Genomic DNA, 18,116 nt, shown 5'->3' with positions numbered 1-18,116 from the left:
ATATTTTGGATGCTTCTCAGTTGCAGTAGTTGCAATTGCAGCAGCAACAAATGAGAGGGAGTTGCAGTGACAGAGGGTGGTATAGAGATAGGGTGTTGTGACAGAGTGTGCAACACTAGAGAGGACACCTTCCTCGCTAAGAGGAAGTGTAAGTTTTTGTAGCATTGGAGGTGTTATAGTCTCGAAACTTTGAGGAGAGGCTAAAACACATGAGCTCTCCATAACCCAGAAATCGTTTCTGGAAATTCCACCTAGAAGTACCTCAATTAGATTATTATCCTATTTTAAATTATTTCCAAAGTCTAAAATTAAGAAAAGAAGTTAATTAATCAGTATTAATTGATATAAGGTGTGAATCATCTGGAAACTCACATGGATCGACTCTAATATGATCTTGGTCCTTGATTAAGTTTTGATCTTGGTCGTTGGAGCTCTAACAGAGGATGATAAGAAGAAGTCGATGGGTAGATAGAGAACACACTTGTGAGAACCACAGAGAGTTTGATTTCCTTGGAGAGTTTGGTTTTCCAGAGAGCTAGCAATGTTGGAAGAGTTCGAGCTTCAGTAGGGAAGTAGAGACTGAGAGGGGCAGGAATAGTGAGGCCGAAAAAAGTTTTCCAGATCCGGTGAAGTACATTGCAGAGAGGGAGAAGAACCACAGTGAGGCTGACGCAAGCGATGTGCACAAGCCTCTAAGAGGAAATTCGATTTTGCTGGGGAGAAGACGAGTTTCAATTCCAAAGGTTGGAAAGACGTTCCAGAGGCCAGGAGAGACGTTTTCCAAGCCAGACTTCTATAGGGTCAGAAGAAGCTTGATTTTGATGGAAGAAGAGCAAATTTATTCGAAGGGGGAGCTACTCTACTTCAGTAATGAAGGAAACAACTTGTAATGCTAACTCACACCAGACCCTACCTAACCAATTAAATAACTATGTTAAGCAGAATTACAAGAACAACACTAATCTAATGCTAATTATCTAAGTTACAGAAGTAAAAGCATCAAAACTAGACTAAGGGGTAAGCAAAGGAAACTGGGGTAGGTCTGTGTTTAAGTGGAAGAGTAGTTGGAGGACAAGATTGGTGAAAGAAGAATGTGAGGGAGCAAGAGTGCATGAGAACCGTTGGATTAGGTGGGTGAAAGGCAAATGAACGGCTGAGATCAGATCACAGGAGGCTTAGGTGAATAGGTGAATGAATAGGGTAATGAAGCAGATGAACGACTAAGATTATATCGTGGAGGCTAAGTCAAAAGATGGACGGATAGGACTAATCGACTGATCAATGGTGGAGATCGGCCGAGCTGGTTGGCGATCGGGTGAAGCGACAACCGTCAGATCAGGAGACAGATCGATGGTGGAGATTGGAGTGCCTAAAGGAATCTGCAGAAATGATAGAGCGGGTTTAGAGGGTGGTAAGTTGTTTATCGCGCACCCTCAAAGTTGTAAGTAGTTTTCCAAAATTTTACGCGATTAGCCTCCCCAGGCAACACATAGCACAGGGAAACTGCTCTTATCACATGCCTACAATTGGATAACGACTGGACAGAAATCCATGTGATATGGCACGATAGCCGTCGGATCTTTCTATGCAGATCAACAGTGGAGAGTTGACTGAGCCGGTTGGCGAGCAGGTGCACGATAGCCATCGAATCGGACAAGGTAGATCGACTGTTGGGATTTAAAGTGCACAAAGTCAAATGCTAAAAGCAAATTCGGGCGGTGATTGGTCAATTTTGCTTGTGAAAGGCGATCTACCGGTAAAAACCGTTTAAATATGAATTATCAGCTTCTACTAAGCATTTCGTGCTAAAGGAGAATGAAATGGGAATGTGAGGGAAATCAAATGACAGGAAGAGAGTGAAGGAACATGTTGGGCATTGGATAATCCAGCATTCCCCGTGTGTTTCGTGACATGGACTAACCGCCTCTCGAGGATCTATTAACTCTGGCGATGCGTCCGTTTACTAACACCTGTGGGTTTTGTTGTAATGGCAATCGTGATACCAACAAGTGGTATCAGAGCTCCAGTAATGCTGCAGTTGATTTGAGGAGGAGATTCCAGCTCTATCAGATCGTGGAAAACTCAACTCCGTTGAAGTGATCAGCAAAAGATTGGTATGAAATTTGCAATTTTTTTTATTGATTTTAGATGTGCAAATTCTAAAATCATTTTTTTAAAGCAACAAATGCAAATCCGTGTGACTTTTTCAAATTGTTTGAGTGAATAAAAAAAAGGGACAACGATGTATATTTTAATTGTTTTTAAAGTCCTGTCAAAACATTCAAATCGATTCTGCAAATCGATTCTGCATTTTTATGAGTGGTTTACGTCAATTTATGCTCAAATCCCCTGCGTTGAGCATCCTGGCATCGATTCAGCTTTGTGGTCTGGCATTTGAACCAACATCCTCCAGCAATAAGAACCAGCTTTCCAGCGTTGAATGGTTTGCGCCAGCATTCTGCACTTTGAACTAGCAGCGTTGAGATTGGGACAAATCGATTGCTTGTGTGATCCATTAAAAAAATGCATTGTACAGTTGAATGCCACGAAGGTGCAGTCCATAGCTTGGTCAAATTCACATTGCCGGTGATCGATTGGGAAGGTACGTTGAATTTCAGTGGGATGAGAATGGTAATTAATGGGGCTCAGATGCTTTATTAATTTGATGCGTTGATGAATATGATTGAATGTAATTTCATGTTGGCATTGGTAAGATTAAAGGAAAGCGCTGTGTATTTTAATTTTTTAAAGCACTTTCATGAACATCGCTGTATAATTCTGCATTCTGGCATTTACATGTGAGCCTTATTGGCCAGTGAGCCTTTAGTTGATTAATTCAAAATTAGTGGCTGCTATATAAAAAAATTAGCGTTTTCCAGAATAAGAACAACGTTTCTTTCATGGTGACATCGCTTTCTACAAAGAGTTGAGATCCAACGTTCAGTTATTAATAGCAGCGTTAGCAAGCGATGCAATTAATAAAATTTGCAACGGAGGGCAAGTCTTCGGGTGTAAAAATGATGTGTCTCATCGCCATTGGGAAGGCACTTTAAGATGTTATTAGCTTCCGCAAAGAATGTGAAATTGCCCAGACTCTTATTTGGCCAAAGATTTGGAGATGCATTTTTATATGCATGAAAGTGGTGAGAGTGTGAGTTGAAAGGATGGTTTTTCGCTCTTTGTAATTGAAGAAATAATGAGTGTTTCCATTTGTATTTGGAGCGATAAGGTACAGTACATTTTGTAAATTTGAAGAATATTTTGTGGAGATATAAGTGTCTTATTTTGTATTTGGAGTGAAAAGGAGATTTTTATTTGTAATTTGTAAATTGGAGAGATAAGGTGTTTTGGGTAATTTGTTTTCAAGAAGTTATTTTTTATTTTTCAATTGGGATCATCACATTGTAACTCAAAGTAATTTTACTTTGAGGGGGGTAATTTTTTACCAGATTGTGCAAAAGCACCATTGTAAAAGTCAAATTTTGAAAGTTGTCTTGTAAAAATTTGAGAAATTGACTAGAGCCAAGTGCAAAGCTCAGTCAATTTTCTCCTGTTTTTGACGACTATTCGAGGGTAAAGGCCAAGCCCCAATAGTTCTTTTTTTTTGCATCGTGTGTTGTTGGTGTGTTGCGCATCTTGAGTTTTTTGGAGCTTGATTCGTGGTGTGAAGTCTTAACACTACAATGTCTAAGTTGATTAATTTGTTTTCTGATTCCGACAAACTTGAAGGCACAAAATCTTACAAAACATGGCATCGTCTCATTGAAAGCACTCTCATTTACAATGAATTATGGCAGGGTATATGTGATGGAGATGTTAAGCCGAATAAACCCACAGATGCAGCTGCACTAGCAAAATGGGAAGTCAAGAATGCTAAAGCCTTAGCTCTTATTAAATCTTCTGTGAATGATGAAATGTATGTCCATATACAGATGCATGTTCTGCTTTGAAAACTTTCAAATACCTCTTTGATACTCAGCCTTAATCAAAGAAAGTTGATCTACAATTAAAATTGTTGCAACAAAAATTAACTGAAGGCGGTGATGTTCTTGAATATATCTCAAGACTTAAGAATATTAGGCAGGAAATTATTAATGTTGGTTTTCCCGCAATTGATGATAGTTTTATGGTAACAATTGTAATTGCTGGTCTTCCTTCTTCCTACACGCATTTTTTGGGGACTCTACGAGTAACTGGGAAATTAGAGAAACTAAAGTTTGATGAACTCTGTGAAATGTTGACTCAACATGATAAAACCTTTGGGAAGAAGAAGAAAGTTGGTGAAGATGTTTTTCTCACAGAGGCCAGCACTAGTAAATCATCAGCAGACAGTTCTCGAGGCAGAGGCAGAGGCAATCAAAATCAAGCAGCGCAAAGTCGAGGTCGAAGCCAAAGCAAAGGAAACAACTTTAACAAAGGCAACAGTTTAGGAAGAAGTAATTTTCAAGGTAGAGGAAACAACCAAGGAAGAGGCAATTTTCAAGGACAAGGAAACAATAATCAAGGTAGAGGACAATCTCAACATAGAAGTCAAAGTAGAGGCAGAGGACAATATTCAGGAAGAGGAAGAGACTTAAGTCAAATTGTGTGTCGAAGATGTAACAAAGTTGGCCATTATGCTGAAGATTGTCGAACTTCACTTAATAAAATTCCCAAGTTTCAGTAGCATTCAACGCAATTTTCAAATGATCAAGATGATGATAACTCAAAATATGTTTTTACTTCCTCGCCAGCATCACAACTTTCATCGCATCTTAGAAGTGACTATGAAGATGCCTGGATCTTGGATTCAGGAGCAACTCAGCACATGACTTGTCGACGTGATTTTTTTTGGAATTTTAAAGAATGCCAACTTAATTCCATTTTTCTTGCTGACGATACAAAGCATACTCCTTATGGAAAAGGAGCAGTTAAAGTTTTTCTCCCTGGCATTGGAGAAAAGATGATTTCCAGTGTATGGTATGTACCAAGTTTTAAGAAAAACTTGCTCTCTTTAGTCACAATTCGACAAGCAGGACATCAGGTGATTATGGAAGATGGTTTAGTCAAGATTAATTCAATCAAACAGAACTTGAAAACAGTCATGACAGGTTATGAAGTTGGAAAACTGTTACGGATGAAAGGGACAGTTATTCCAAGGCATTCAGATTTTGTAGGGGCAGTGAGTACAGGGATTTCACCTATAAGACTATGGCATGTAAGATATGGACATTTAAATTTTGAGAGTCTTTCTCAATTGCAGAAACAAGGAATGGTTAAAGGACTTCCCACTTTCAAAAAGGAAAATGCAAAATGTGAAGCTTGCATTTATGGCAAACAAAGTCGAGAAAGTTTTCCAACAAGTTCATGGCATGCAAACAGGCGGCTACAACTAGTTCATAGTGATGTTTGTGGTCCACTACAAACTTCATTTGGTGGTTGCAAATATTTCTTACTATTCATTGATGATTTCAGTAGAATGACTTGGGTTTACTTTTTGAAGAACAAGTCAGAAGCATTTGAGAAGTTTAAAATTTTTCGCCAACTTGTTGAAAATGAAGTCAAAGAAAAGATAGGTACTCTCAGGATGGATAATGGGGGAGAATTCACTTCAAATGAATTCAAAACTTATTGAAGTGAAAATGGCATAATACGACATCTTACTAATGTTTACACTCCACAGCAAAATGGAGTAGTCGAAAGAATGAATCGCACTTTGTTAGGAATGGCGAGATCCATGTTAACTTTCAAGAGGTTAAGTCCAACATATTGGGCAGAAGCAATTCATACAGCTGTCTACTTAAGAAATAGATCTCCAACTGCTTCTTTAGATGGAATCACACCTTATGAAGCTTGGTTTGGTTTCAAACCTCGAGTTAAACATCTTAGAGTTTTCGGATCAGTATGTTATGCCTTAGTTCCGAAACAAAAACAAACTAAGCTTGACTCAAGAAGTTTAAAATGCACAATGGTTGGCTATTCTGATGAGAAGAAAGGGTATCGTCTTTTGACCAATGGAAAACTCATTGTGAGCAAGGATGTCATTTTTGATGAAACAGAGAGTAAGAGTGTTGAAGAAATAGAAAATCTTCTTCACAAGTTAGAAACTAAGGGAAGTAAAAGAAATGGAAAAATGAAAAGTCAACCAACTTCACCAAATTGGTATGAACTTGATTTTCCTTCCTCTGAAGATGAGTCATCCAGTCCATCTACATCAACAACATCATCTGGGTCTTCTAGCAGTTCATCCACATCTCCAAGCAGCAGCAGTTCTTCTGACAATGATTCTCCACATTCTTCACCTGAATGACAAACATCAGTTTATATTAATCCTCTTAGAATGATGGAGACTTTACAGAAGCGCAAACAAGTGAGCACCAACTACCGAAATGGGCAGTTCAACTTTTGAAAGATGTAAAGCCTGATGAGCAGAATAAAACAGGCACCAGAAGGGCACATAGAAGTGAAGGCAATTTTGCCTTGATAGCAAATGATTTTACTGAACCTTCCACATACAAAGAAGCAGTAAAACATAAAGAATGGCAATAGGCTATGGTTGAAGAATATCAAGCAGTAATTGATAACAACACTTGGAAACTTGTTGATTGTCCATCAAATGTTAAACCCATAGGATGCAAATGGGTTTACAGAATTAAGTATAATCAAAAGGGAGAACTTGAAAAGTATAAATCACGACTTGTCGCAAAAGGTTTTGCGCAGCAGGAAGGCATTGATGATGAGGAAACTTTTTCTCCTACAGCTAAATGGAATACCATCCGATTAACACTTGCATTGGCCACTCAAAAAGGATGGAAAGTCCATCAAATGGATGTGAAAAGTGCTTTTCTCAACGGGGATTTACAAGAGGAAGTGTATATGACCCAACCGCCAGGTTTTGAAGTTGAAGGACAAGAACATAAAGTCTGCAAATTGATCAAGGCTTTATATGGATTAAAACAAGCTCCCCGAGCTTGGTATGCAAAGATGGATGAATACCTTAAGGAAGTTGGTTTTCAACAAAGTGAATCTGATGATACTTTGTATGTGCGACAACAGGGAAAATATCTGGTCATTCTTGTTATGTATGTAGATGATTTGATCATTACTGGCAACCATGATGATCATATTGCACAGGTGAAAAAGGAGTTACATGCAGGTTTTAAGATGACAGACTTGGGATTACTTCACTACTATCTTGGAGTTGAAGTCTTCCAACGTCCACATCATATTTTCATTTCTCAGAGTAAGTATGCAGCAAAGGTTCTTCAGCGATTTGGCATGCAGGATTGCAAGCCTGTTCTCACCCCCATGGAGCAAAACTTGAAACTTTCAAAATTTGAAGGGGGGAAAAGGTGGACAGTACAACTTACAGACAGTTGATTGGCAACTTGATTTATTTGACAAATACTCGTCTTGATCTATCTTATGCAGTCAGTATTCTTTCACGTTTTATGCAGGAACCACGAGACAGCCACTGGAATGCAGCCAAAAGAGTTCTTCGATATATCCAAGGAACAAAAGATTTTGGTCTTCTTTACAGAAAGGCTAAAAATTTTGTACTTGGTGGATATTCCGATGCCGACTTTACTGGGAGTATTGATGATTGAGCATCAACATCAGGTTATTTAATGAACATGGGGTCAACAACAGTATCTTGGAGTTGTAAGAAACAAGCTACAGTGGCCACTTCTTTCGCAGAAGCAGAGTACATTTCAGCATGGGAAGCAGCATGTGAAATTGTTTGGTTGTGCAAAATTTTGCAGGACTTGGGCATTTCTCAGACAGAAGCTACATCATTATTCATTGACAGCCAGTCAGCCATCAAACTTGCCAAGTACCTAGTTTTTCATTCAAAGACAAAGCATGTGGATACGAAGTATCATCATATCAGATCTCTCATTGCCAAAGATGTCCTCAAGCCAGTTTATTGTCCTTCCGAAGATCAGATCTCCGACATTTTCACGAAACCGCTTGGAAGAATAAAATTTACTAAGTTTAGGGATGAACTTGGTATCTGTTGTAATGTATCTTTGTATCATAGGGGGGAATGTTAGATGATCCAAAAATACAATTTTATCATAGGTTATAAAATTAGAATAAAATAATTATTAATTTAAGATATTAAATTAATAATTATTATTCTAGAACGTTTAATTATCTAATGGAGACTTTTAGAACTAGCATATTTTTGTAACTAGATATGACTCTCCAAATGTGTCGTATCTTAGGATTTATTTTAGGAGATTTGTTAGCTAGTTGGTTTGAATAGCATTTATTGTAAATGGACACTTGTTATTTAATAAGTGATCCATAATTAGAGGTAGTTAGGACATGGAGCTTATAAATAGCTCATTGCAAGAGTGTTTGGTTGTTCGGGTGTAAACTCTTGCAAAATCAAATTAAGTAATTATTTTTTCTTATTAATGAAATTACGTGTCTGAGGACCCTTCTGCCATTATTGTGGTATAAGAGCCAAAGGTCTTGAGTTCGAATCACACCCGGCTCACGCTAGGGGGGAGATTGTTGGGCATTGGATAATCCAGCACTCCCCGTGTGTTTCGTGACATGGACTAACTGCCTCTCGAGGATCCGTTAACTCTGGCGATGCGTCCGTTTACTAACACCTGCAAGTTTTGGTGTAATGACAATCGTGATCCCAACAAAACAAGTGACCATGAAATGAATGAATGACCATGAAATGAACCAAGGAACAATGTAATGAACCAGTGACTGCGTTAAATGAAAAACTTCATGCAAAACTGAAACTCTGGGTTTTTGGGGTTGCTGCAGGGTTTCTTCCTCACGTCATGGTCCCAGAGGGAGGAGGTGAGGCCGAGACACCTGTGGACAACCTTATGGATCTTTTCTTTGCTAACCTGCTAACTGAATGAAATCATAAATGATCTACTCTGCACTACTATAATGAGATTGCAACTATTTAAGCAGATGAACAGTTAAACAATAAACCTCTGGAATGGAAATGAACTACTTAAGTAGAAGAACAGAAAACAAGAAACTATGCTTCTTAACAATACAATAAAGAGGAGCTTTGGCTGCTAGGGTTGAGCCCTAACCCAAGAGCTTTAACCCTCTGAGTTAACTCAGTGCTGGCTCAAAACAAAACTCATCTTCATTATAAAAGAACATTGTATTACATCAAAACTGTTACAAGTCTGCACCTGGACACAAAGTAGAGTAAAATGTCCGAATTCTTCTAATGCTTGCTAACTGACTAAAAAAATTGAGGTCCTAAGCCCTTCTATTTATACATCTGAAGTCTCCAATGACTTCCTTCAAAATCAGGGAGGCACAACTCCCAACTCAATGATAAACTCGTTCTTTCCCTTTCACTAGCTCGACTGCCTTCTAGTAGGGAGGTTGCTTGTACTTTCACTTGCTTGGCTGCCTTCTAGTACTCCTGATTTGGCTTGTTTGCACTTTCACTTGCTTGGTTGCCTTCTAGGAGGGGGTTTTTTGTACTTTCAGCTGATGGAGGGATATTTGAATGGAGGGGTAGTAAATGAGGAGGATTTGCCTCCTGTAATTCCTCTCCCTTGTCCCCTCTGAGTTTTTATCAAGGTCTTTTACCATAGTTCCTTGCTTTTATCTTTTATCCCTGCATTTTCCTTGCTTTTATCCTTTATTCCTACATTACATGCATGTTAGACCACAAAGCAAAATATCCAACTCTAACTCATCTCATAAGCAAAATATAATCAAAAGTATGCAATAAGTTGTGAGAATAGTTGGTTTGACTAAGCTAGGAGGTGAATTAAGGCCAATTAAGGCCCATATAATTACTCAATGATGAGGCTCATCACAGTCAGAGCCTGGATTGCTAGTGGGGGTGAGGAAAATTCCTCACAATATTTTTGCCAATAATTTCTCTGTAGGATTTCCAGTTTTCGGCATCTAGATTGTACTCGGAATTTCTCACTGCTACATAATAATAAAAACCCTTAGTTTTTGCACTAGTTTTCCCAAGTTGGGTTATTCCAGAGACATTTGTTCAAAAATAACTATGCTAATTTTGATGTGTGTGTGCTAGGATTTTTCAGTTTCCAGTGCTATTATTTTCTGCAGTTTTATTTGTGAAGGTTGCAGTGTGAATTATTTGGTATTTGTCATAGCAGATAAATTGTTAAATTAATTAACAATTAGAAAAATAATTTCCAGTTGTTGCAATAGGATTCCAGTATTAAAATTTTCACAGTGTTCATCATTAAGCATCCAACATTCAAGTGGAATACCCTCTGAAGGGTGTGTAACATCATCAATCAAGTGCAAGAGAAGAATCATCAATGTCCTCCAAAGGGCCATGTCATCATCAATCATAGGCTCAAGGAAATCAAGCTATGTTGCAGGAAACGTTGGGCCTAAGCCCATTTCTGGGTAGAAACGGTATGGAAACATGTTTGGTATGGCCTAGAAACGTTTTTCAAGTCATACTGCCACGTTTCACATGGGGGAAACGTGGCCCAGTACAACTTGAAATGCGTTTATAGGTGATACAACCACGTTTCAACAATAAAGTGACTTTTGTTAGCTTTTCTTTTTCATTTTTTTCTTCGCTCCTTTCCAATTAAGGAGTGATAGAGGGATCTATTGAAGATTGGAAACAAAAAAAATTGAGTGGGGTAACCTATCGTTCAAGCACATGGCGCTAGTGTTGATATGTAGTTCATGGTAATGTTAAATTCTTAAAGTAAAAGGATGAAAATGAAAGATAAAAGAGAATGTCACTTTTACTTGAATTTCTAACATTCCCATGAAATGACTCAGGATGTTTCAGAGTGGTTTCGCCCTCATTGGATTTCATATGGAGAAAGTAGAATTTTAGATCTCACTCAAAATCCAACAAACTTTAAATTTTTTCAAGATTTCAGGATTGGGGGTATTGCAATGTTTCCATTGGATTTTGTCATGTACTAGGGTATGAAACTTGTATTTAATCAAGAGAACCAAGCCCTCTATGCAAGGGAGATTCCCAATAATCAAGAGCACCTAGGGTACTAGGGTATGGAACTTGTATTTAATCAAGAGCACAAAGGTCGTTCGACTATGTAGGAGAAGACTCCCAATCAAGCATGAGACAAGAAATTAGAAATTTCTTGTGGTTGATTTTGGATATTGCTATTTTCATTATGTGATCATTCATGAGTAAATGTGATGTAAATTTAGAGACTTATAGTTTATTCATTAACATTGGGAAATTTAATCATAATGTAATAAGCATGTGTTTAAGAGCTTGAGTGGGCCTAATGGTTAAGAGCATGTGTTTCCTCCTAAGAGGTCACAGGTTCAAAACCAAAGGGGGGTAGAGTATGTATCCCTTCATAGACTTAGTAGTCAAATAGCTGCGCAGAGGTGGGTCCCTTGTCCCACAACAAGGCGGTCTCTTACACCAATTTGGTGTTTGGCTTGGTCGTGACCTTAAAATTGGATAATATAATAATAATAAATTTTAATGTATCATGTATGTTTTATGCTTGCACATATTTCTTACATGTCCTAATAGATATATATATATATATATATATATATATATATATATATATATATATATATATATATATATATATATATATATATATATATTATTGTTTTTTTTTTTGGTGGTTCACGGACACCCGCGATCACTGGGTGTCCGCTACGTCCACGACAATATCTAAGCTTAGTCAAGTATCAAGCCCCACGACCAATATCTAGGCCTAACCCCAAGGGCTTCGGGGAGTACTGACCCTGTGACCTCCCGAATGGCGAGGCACTTATTTGACTAGTTGAGCTAACCCTTGGGGCTATATATATATATATATATATATATATATATATATATCCATATACATATACATATACAGATATATCTATATGTGTATATATATATATATATCTGTATATGTATATGTATATATATGTATATATATATATATATATATATATCTATATCTATATATATATATATATATATATCTATATCTATATATATATATATATATATATATATATATATATATATATATATATATATATAGATATATATATATATATATATATATATATATATATATATATATATATATATATATATATATATATATATATATATATTACATTTCCTTGTTTCCAAATTTTGGGGGGTCACGTTTCGTACTTGTACCCATTTTGGAAACTCGTACCCATTTCCTTGTATTGTGTAACTTAGAAATCAAGAAAAACCAACTAATATGCAATACAACCATTATTCAAGCATAAAAATTCCAGCATACTAAATGTCAAAGCCATGTAAATGTCTTACATTTAGTATCTTTTTCAAACTTCACACTAGCTTAAAACCTTTTACAAGTTGATAGATTTAAGTATGGGAGGATCATCAATTACCCCTATTAAGTGTTCCCAACCCCAAGGGAAGGAATAGTTCCTAAGTTGACCCTTCAATCAATACGTGTAAGTGATAAGTGATATGGTCAAGGGTGGACTTAAGAGAGGTGCCATAGTCTTATACACTAATTATGCAAGCCCATCATCCATGAACGCCTTTGTAGAGAGTGCTTCATTACCTGAGTTACTCTTTCCTTGGCACTACATTTTCCACCCCTTAGCCTTTTACTTTGCTTTAATTGGCTTGCTTACCATGCTTTCATTGATTCATTTCAAACCCCTTTTAAAATGGGTAGTTCATTGCTCATAGGGGTTGGGATGTTTATTTTGAACCCCTTTTACTTTGATAGGTGTGATATACATGGGACTGAGATGATAACCTCATATGAGGCGATAGAGCTCAAGTTATATTGGCTTTTAATTTTATACTCATCCCTTGCCTTTATTTTTCATTTAGACATTTGGCACTTGCTCTTTTATTCTTTCTTTCTTGCAGTAACATCAACATTTGGGTATTTCCAAGCCCCTTCTTCTCATAGGATGGGACAAGCAGGGAAGCAATATGAGCGACTGGCAACAACCCACCCAAAAGTAAGGGAAACAGAGAAAGGGATAAATGGAAAGTGTTATGGAAATATATGGACATGTTAACCCTATCTAGGTCGCCTCTTTGTGCCCCTCTTGGGCAATGAAAGAAAATCCATTAGGTGCTTAAACTTTACTAGAAGAAAAAGATGACCACCAAGGTGAAGTAAGGCAACAAGTATAGCTTTCAAGTATCATGACCGATAATCTAACTTCAACCCATGATCCTTACTTAAATGCCCAAAACATTAAATTTAAGCACTTCGTATGAAATAATGGCTAATGCACCTCGTGGTTGTTGACCCACCTTCATCATGATGAGTACGTTGATCAAGTGAATGAGCTAACCACTAATGAGTGAGAGGAATATTTGAGGCTACTATCTAAGGAGCGTGTGTGGCTACTAGCTACAAATCTGAATTCTGGGAGGAAAAATTTTCTCCCATGGTTGCACTTGTATAAAAGTGGGTAACAAGGTTGATGGTTCAGACAATTTTCCACGTAACCCTAATCTCAACTAGGTATGACCTCCTTTTTCCTAATCCTGCCTAGCATTGCCACATCATCACTGCTGCTGCTATGTCATTAGTCCATTATGTTGGTTCTCTCACACCCTAAGGAACCTGAGGATGCTAAGACTTGCGTTTTGTTCCTCTCATTCACTAGATCACTCATAATCTTATGCATGTACCAAACTTCCCACTGTTGACCCTATTCTACCACTTGGAAACCTATATCAATGTTACATTTATCGTTATTGGCAATTTATTGTCGGGGAACCAAAATTTAAATTATTGACAATATCAGGGAAAATATCGGACATTATTGGGAAACTTTGAAAAAATACAAAAATAATCTTTTTTTTTTTTTTTTCTCAATGTTTTAACTTCTAAAACAACATCAACATCAACATCAAACAAACACATTGCTATGTAAATATGAAAATAAAATCGATATATAAGATGTATAAGATGTCAAGTGATACATTGTACTTCAATATTGAAATATGACATTTGTCTTGAGTCAGAAGATCTAATGGAATGATACAAAATCATATCAAAACAAAAATTATTGTATTTCATGAGATGAATCATGGCAATGAAAACAACAAATTTTCCCTTGTTTGCTTGATGGTAAATGGTCACAACATCCTCTCAACTGGACCCAAAAATTGGTTGACCAAAAAATACATAAAATATTCAAAATTTGAAAACAATATATTGCAAATGGGGTAGCAAGCTAAGTGGGCTTGATTGTGGGGAAAAACTCCACAGTTAAGCACGCTTGAGCCAGAGGAGTTCTGGAATGGGTGACCTCCTGGGAAGTCCTGGTTACCGGGTGCAAGCCCCGGAAGTGATGATTGATGCTATGTGATTCGTTCTCCACATTTCACTAGTTTCAATCCCACTTCTTCACCCCTGTGAGCATCACCCGATGCAATGAGTGCTAAGTGAACTATTCAAAAATCATGAGAAATTAGTCAGTTACGACTATCTCTCATGGAAATGGTCATACGTTTGAATGACTTACTTAACGCAGTTGAATCCCAAAAATGATATCTAATATAATGCACTACGTAAATCCCCCATACTTAAATTCAAAAAGAGTCAAGGGATCTCTACTTGAATGGTTCATGAGGCACAATACTTGCTAAGGTTTTGCAAATGGGGTAGCAAGCTAAGTGGGCTTGATTGTGGGGAAAAACTCCACAGTTAAGCGCGCTTGAGCCAGAGGAGTTCTGGGATGGGTGACCTCCTGGGAAGTCCTGGTTACCGGGTGCAAGCCCCGGAAGTGATGATTGATGCTATGTGATTCGTTCTCCACATTTCACTAGTTTCAATCCCACTTCTTCACCCCTGTGAGCATCACCCGATGCAATGAGTGCTAAGTGAACTATTCAAAAATCATGAGAAATTAGTCAGTTACGACTATCTCTCATGGAAATGGTCATACGTTTGAATGACTTACTTAACGCAGTTGAATCCCAAAAATGATATCTAATATATAATTCATGTGCATCTATATGAATCCAAATTATTATACACCAATATGAAAAATTTCTCATGTATATAGCAAGACTGTATATAACCAAAATATCATCGAGTGCAAGCCATTTTTGAATCAAAAAAGATCAATTGAGAGGCTCTAAATGGCCTCTGGAATCTAAATAAAATCATGTTACAACAAATAGCTACATAACATCAAAACCATTGCCTATATTGGGATCCTCCTCATTAAGATCACTCTTTGAGCATCAAAATAAGATAGAAAAAGTTTAACATTCTAATCAATGTTGTTGCTTGAGTGAAGTGTACATTTTTACTAGGGTCATGAATAATTGAGTTAAGTGTACATTAATACTACAATCATGAAGGAGCTCAACAATCTATGCCACTAACAACGAGGTACATAGAGGGCTTGGTGATCTTGATTAAATGTTAGTTCCATACCCTCGTACATCACACAATGTAATAGAAACATTGCAATCTCGCCAATCCTGAAATCCTAAAAACTGTTAAGTCTGTTGGATTTTGAGTGGGATCTAAAATTCTACTTTCTCCATATGAAATCCAATGAGGTCAAAACCACTCTCAAACATCTTGAGTCAATTAATGGTAATGTTAAAAATTTAAGTAAAAGGATGAAAATAAAAGATAAAGGAAAATGTCACTTTTACTTTAAGAATTTAATATTACTATTAACTACTAGGTTATGTATCTCATGAGATGAATCATGGGAAATGAAAACAATAGATTTTCCCTTGTTTGCTTGATGGAAATAGTTAGAGTATCCTCACAGCTCAATCCCCTAACTCACTTTTAAAAAAATAGGGTCAAAAGAAAAAAAAAATGTCAATAAGTCGAAATTGACATAATTTCAAAATTATCGTGATAAATTCAATTTATCACAATAATTTCAATTCAGGCAATTTATTGCGATAAATACCAGTGATAATATCAGTAAGGTGATTTTCGGCGATAATATCATGATAATTCTGATATCGCGATATGTGCAACATTTATATGACTTGTTTGACCATCTTTGGCTAGTTGTAACTTGTCACTGCCTTCACTGTTTGGACAAATTTTATGTGGCATGTAACCCTCTCATCAAGCTAACCAATTTGAGGCTAAGTTGACTTTTTTACTTCTATGAGCACTGCATAGGGAAATGTGAAATGCCTCAAGAACCAAGAAAGTTATGAATATGAGACTATCATGCATGAGAACTTTCTAAAAGATATTATACCAAAGCCAAGGCCACCTACATACTCTATATACTCATAACCAATGTGGTAAGACATAGGTGCACCTTGACGTGGGTTTGACTAGCCCATACACCAGTGATCAACCCTACAAAAGAAGGCTCCCACAAAACCATGAATCCTTAAGCAATCCCACCTAAGGCCTCCAATCCTACATGGAACAAAAGAAGCCAAAGATGAATTAAAAGGGATAAGGCATGGTCCGACCAAAACAACAAGACACGAACAATGAGACACAAGGTCCAAGATGCCTCATATAGGGCATCACATGGTTGCTACTTGGCTTTCGACTTGTGACTTTAGGCTGAAAATAGTGGTGAAAAATGATGCAATGCTTTGTATGTACCCCTACTGACATGAGGGGTAACAAGTATCACACCCATGCACCTCCAATCCTCTTCATTGATTAATGTACACTTCTTCCTCAATCAACCCATTAAAGAAAGTTGTATTAGCATGCATCTAACTACCAAACAAAAATTGATACTTTAGACATGATGATCCTAATAGAAGTATGCCTGGAAATTAAAGCAAAGGTCTCCTCATAGTCAACTGCCTCTATCTAGGAGAACCCTATTGCTACGAATTAAGCCTTATTATTTTCTATGCTACCATCAACAACATTCACCATGAACAATAAGCTACAATCAACCATTGGTTTCCCCTCTAGTCTTGACAAAATATCCTAGACATCATTCTTCATGATGGAGTTGTACTCCCACAGCACGGCATCCCACCATACCTACTCACCTACTTCCTCCCTATCACTAGAACATCATGAATCAATGATGTAAAACATCAATGCAATATAATTAGGAAATTTCTTGGTAATATGAATTACTCAAAAAGAAGTCTTTGGAACACCAACTTAATCCTTTGCCTCCTCCAATGTTTGTGTAAGATACCTAGAATCCTAATTTACTAGGTGGTATAGTTGTCTCTATACCTATACTAGAACCTATTTGACTTAAACCTAAACTCTTTGAAACCTATGGATCAACACTTGAAGCAACAAGTGTTCTCTCCTTAATCACAATTAGGAACTCTTAAAATTGAGAAGACAATGCATCCCCATCATCTTTCACATTCTAGCTTACTATTATCTTCTTCTAAGATGGAACAAATATTTCTAAGCCTTGGAGGACTCATTGTAGCCAACTAGGATACGCATTAGGTTGGAGGGTTCAAACTTAATCCTTTTCACCTCAAGAACATGAATGTAAATTGGACTCCCAAGCATCGTGAATTAAGACACATCTAGTTTCCTCCTTGTGCAGGCCTCCTCTAGAGTGTCTCTCAACAAACCATTTTATTGTAGGTTGTAAGGTACTATCAACTCCCTATTGACATAAATCGTATAAAACTTTGAAGACTCATTGTAGCCAACTAGAATACGCTTGAAGTTGGAGGGTTAAAGCTTCATCCTCTTCTCCTCTATAACATAAAGGTAAATCAAACTCCCAAACATCATGAGATGAGAAACATATAGTTGCTCCCTTGTGAAAGACTCCTCTACATTCATGTCCATCAATATAATAAAATGACATCTATTCAATATGCAGACAACAATATAACATGTTTTATGTAAAGGAAATTAGCCAAATCAATTTCAAGAACCATAAACATATAAATCTCTACTACGGACCTATTCTTTCTCTTAGCAACCCCATTTTGCTACATGCTATTATCAACTCTCTCTTGATCCCTACTTTTCTACAAAAGGAATCAAAGTCATTGGAGGTATACTCTTCTCTATTGTTTGATCTCAATACCTCAATCTTCCTACTTTTATAGTTCTCAACAAGAGATTTAAACTCTTAGAACCTACTAAGGACCTCATCTTTGGTCTTCATAGAAAACACTTAGGTATTTCTGGAAGAGTCATCAATGAAAGTAACAAAATAAAGAC

General features: G+C 37.0%; 1 pseudogene; it reads left to right on the top strand.

Annotated features, from left to right (window-relative positions):
- Positions 1 to 1,350: 1,350 nt before the first annotated feature.
- The window catches only part of LOC149212366 (serine/threonine-protein phosphatase BSL3 pseudogene), a 42,098-nt pseudogene continuing 25,332 nt past the window's right edge, over positions 1,351 to 18,116 (top strand).

Source organism: Pinus tabuliformis, chromosome 1_1 (assembly GCF_031772625.1).
Source record: "Pinus tabuliformis cultivar Carrire ecotype Pingquan chromosome 1_1, CPIR1, whole genome shotgun sequence".
NCBI classification, from domain to species: Eukaryota; Viridiplantae; Streptophyta; class Pinopsida; order Pinales; family Pinaceae; genus Pinus; species Pinus tabuliformis.
The sequence above is the reverse complement of the archived record's forward strand: the minus strand, read 5'-3'. Positions and strand labels throughout refer to the sequence as shown.